The 4,097-nt window shown below is 38.8% G+C and overlaps 1 protein-coding gene across 1 annotated transcript in view; it reads left to right on the forward strand.

The window, feature by feature from the left end:
• Nucleotides 1–4,097, forward strand: part of LOC103210321 (protein eyes shut homolog) — a gene marked incomplete at its 3' end in the record, with an annotated part of 1,289,761 nt that overhangs the window by 784,907 nt on the left and 500,757 nt on the right. The window lies entirely within an intron of this gene.

The following is a 4,097-nucleotide window of genomic DNA, read 5'->3' on the forward strand; positions in this document are numbered from 1 at the left end:
ATATATATATATGGTATATCGTACATATTACTATTGATAAGTTATGCCAAAAAAAAAAAGAGAGATGGTTACAAGTGTAGTTTGACATAACTGTTGTAAGTGGGGGAGTTCTTATAACAGATATTCTTTTTATTCCTTAACTTGTTCAAGATGTACTAGATATTGTAAATCAATACAATATCAAGTGTATTGTACTTAGAATGCATTGTGTCTTGCCACAGAATCATATCAATTGAAAACAAATAGATTATTATTCTTCAGTGATAAATCAAAATGATTTCAGAATTTCCTCCAAATTAACTCATACACATTCTTTTGCCCTGTGATTATAATTGAGAATCCTGGATCATCTCAAACATGTATAGACATTCGTGATAAACTACAAATGTTTCTCACTTTTGGTGATTGAAAAGGACTATAATAATAATTATTATGGGAGCTCTGGTAGTGCCTAAGGTACTTGACTGCTAACCAGAAGGCTGGCGGTTCAAATCCACCAGCCTTCCTCAGAGGGAAGGTTGGGCAATCTATTTCCGCAGTGATGCTGCCTTAGAAACCCAAGGAGGGGTTGCTATGAGTTGGTTCCCACTCGATGGCACATAAGAGCAACAACAACAATAATAATTATAATACACAGCGTGGCCAGTGGTAGGCAGTTTATTGAAAGGGGACTATGAAGTGGTTTAGATGAAGGGAACTATGAAGTAGTTCTAAACTACTTCACGTTGTTATTGTTGTTGTTGTTATGTGCCATCGAGTCAGACCCAACTCATAGAGACCCCTCCTTGACAGTATCACTAGGGAAGTAGATTGCCCTATCTTCCTTCCGAGGAGTGGCTGGTGGGTTTGAATCACCAGCCTTGTGGTTAGCAGTCAACTGCCTTAGGCACTATGCTACCAGAGCTCCTACTTCATAGTCCCCTTTTAATAAACTGCCTACCGCTGGCCACACTTGAGTATTATAGCCCTTTTCAGTCACCAAAAGTGAGAAACATTTGCAGTTTACCAAGAATATCTATACATGCTTGATGAAGCAGTTAGCAGTAGTTGAATGATATCTTGATGGCAGGAAGAAAAAATATGAACACTTTCCAACTCCAAATTTCTACTATTTTTTTCTTAATATAATTCCTATTTCTTTATTGATATTCCCTACTTGACAATACTTCATTCTGATACACTGTCAGTCATTGTTTTTAAATTACTTACATATGGTTCCTTTCATTATTTGAACTTATTTATTATATATTATACCAAAAATGAAACCAAATGCCCTGCTACCTAGTTGATTTCAACTCATAGCAACCCTATAGCATGGAGTAGAACTGCCCAATAGTGTTTCAAAGGCTGTAAATCTTTATGGAAGCAGGCTGCTTCATTTTCTTCCATGGAGCAGTTAGTGAGTTCTAACTGCTGACCTTTTGGTTAACAGCTCGATGTCTAATCGCTGTATAACCAAAGCTCCTTAAATTATACCCACCAACTGCCATAAAGTCAATTCTGACTCATAATGACTCTGTAAGAAAAAAATAGAACAGCCCGATAGGGTTTCCAAGGCTGGAAATCATTACAGAAGCAGACTGCCTCATCTTTCTCCCACAGTACAGCTGGTGAGTTCACACTGCCAGCCTTTGGTTTAACAGTTCAATGCTGTAACCACAGCACCACCAGATCTCCTCCTTATTATAGGTGACTTAATATCTTTGTTGAGTAAGTGTCCAATATCTTGGCTCCCTCAGGGACAGTTTTTATTCAATTATTTTATTCCCATTTATGGGCTATACCTGGGCAACAGACTAGAAGAGATCCAGAGAAAGATGATCCAACAGAATATGGAAATTATTGAACAGTATCATTAATATCACATGCAAGTAAAATTTTGCTGAAGATAATTAAAAAATGACTGCAGCAGTGTATTGACAGGGAATTTCCAGAAATGCAAGCTGGATTCAGAAGAGGACATGGATCAAGATATCATTGCTGATATTGGATAGATCTTGGCTGAAAGTAAAGAATACCGGAAAGATGGTTACTTTTGTTTTATTCACTGTGCAAAAGCATTTGACTGCATGGATCATGAAAAATTATGGGTAATATTGAAAAGAATGAGAATTTCAGAGCACTTAATTGTGCTGAAGAGGACCTATACATAGGCAAGGAGGCTGTTGTTCAGACATAACAAGTTGATACCGCATGGTTTAAAATCAGGAAGAGTGTGTGTCAGGATTGTATCTTTTCATCATACTCAGTCATTCTGTATGTTGAGCAAATAATCCAGGAAGACAGATTATATGAAGAAGAACATGGTCAGGATTGGAAAAGTATCATTAACAAACTGGATGTGCAGATGACACAGTCTTGCTTGCTGAAATTAAAGCTGACTTGAAGCATTTATTGATGAAGATTAAAGATTACAGTCTGCAGCATGGATTATACCTCAACATAAATAAAATGAAAATCTTCACAACTGTGCCAATAAGCAGGATCATGATAAATGGAGAAAAGATTGTAGTTGTCAAATATTTCTTATTACTTGGATCCACAGTCAATACCCATGGGACACAGTCAAGAAATCAGATGTCATATTGCACTGGAAAAACCCTGCTGGAAAAGACTTCTTTAAAATGTTGAAGTGCAAAGGTGTCACTTTGAACACTAAGGTGTACCTAACCCAAGCCACAGTGTTTTCAATCAATTCATATGCATGTGAGAGCTGGACAATGAATAAGGAAGACTGAAGAAGACTTGATGCTTTTGAGTTGTGGTGTTGGCAAATATTACTGAAAGTAGCATGGACTACTAGGAGAACTAACAGATCTGTCTTGGAAGAAGTGCAGCCAGAATGCTTCTTGGAGGTGAGAATGGCCAGACTTCATCTTTCCTACTTTGGTGATATTGTCAGAAGGGACCATTCTCTGGTGAAAGATATAATGCTTGGTAGAGTGGAGGGCCAGAGAAAAAGGGAAGACCCTAAAAGATGTGGATTGACACAGTGGCTGCAATGATGGGCTCCATTACAGCAAGGATCATGAAGATGTCACAGGACCAGGTAGTGTTTTGTTCTTTTGTACATAGGGTTGCAAAGAGTTAGAGCTGATTCGATAGCACTTAACAGCAACTTGTATGCACTATACTTTCTTCATGTATCTCACATTTTTTTAATGGAAATTTATAATTTTATCAAATGTGGCAACACTAGAAATCAGATCTCACTCAATCCCTACATGTTAGTATTGATTGTTACCAATTCTGTTGTTTTTTCAATGAATTTCCAGAAATAGATTTGTACAGTGTTTTTTCTCGGTCATGTGTGCTCTTTGAAATGTCTGCTCATTAGTTTAGTGGTCAGCTAGTAGTTAATTTCTTAAAAGTTTTAAACTAATTAGACACTCAGCCTTTAGTGAGTTAATCTGTGTACATATTGAGGCAAACCTTCAAACTTCTTTTGAGTTTCTAGCTCTTGGTTAACTTTCACTTGTTCCTTGTGCAAAGCCTCAAACTGAGTAACATATAAAAGATTAGGACCTTCTCACATCTTTCTTAGACATGGGCTTACAGATGTATCACTTTTTAATTCCTCAGGATATAACTGACCTTTTCAAAGTCCTCTATGGAAATCTCATCCTCCAACTTTTACTTTTAAGTCATTCTTTAGTTATTCTTAACTAGATAGACAACCGGTCAGTCCCAGGGTTTCAGGTGAGGAGAGACAACTCAGGGACGCCCAAAGTAGCAAGCGGGAAGAGCAGGAGAAAGGGGATTTAAAAGCCAGGAAGCCAGAGAGAAGAGCAATCAGCCGAAGGGATTAGGTGAGGAGAGGAAACTCAGGCCTGCCCAGAGTAGCAGGCTGGAAGAGCAGAAGAAAGGGGATAAAAGCCAGGAACCTGACAGAAGAGCAGTCAGCCCCAGGGTTACAGGTGAGGAGAGACAACTCAGGGACGCCCAAAGCAGCAGGCCGGAAGAACAGGAGAAAGGGGATTAAAAGCCTGGAAGTCAGAGAGAAGAGCAATCAGCCAAAGGGATTAGGTGAGGAGAGGAAACTCAGGCCTGCCCAAAGCATCAGGACCGGAGAGCAGGAGAAAGGGGATAAAAGCCAG

The sequence above is a fragment of the Orycteropus afer genome, unplaced genomic scaffold (assembly GCF_000298275.1).
Source record: "Orycteropus afer afer isolate SDZICR_OR568_19922 unplaced genomic scaffold, OryAfe1.0 scaffold00588, whole genome shotgun sequence".
NCBI lineage: Eukaryota > Metazoa > Chordata > Mammalia > Tubulidentata > Orycteropodidae > Orycteropus > Orycteropus afer.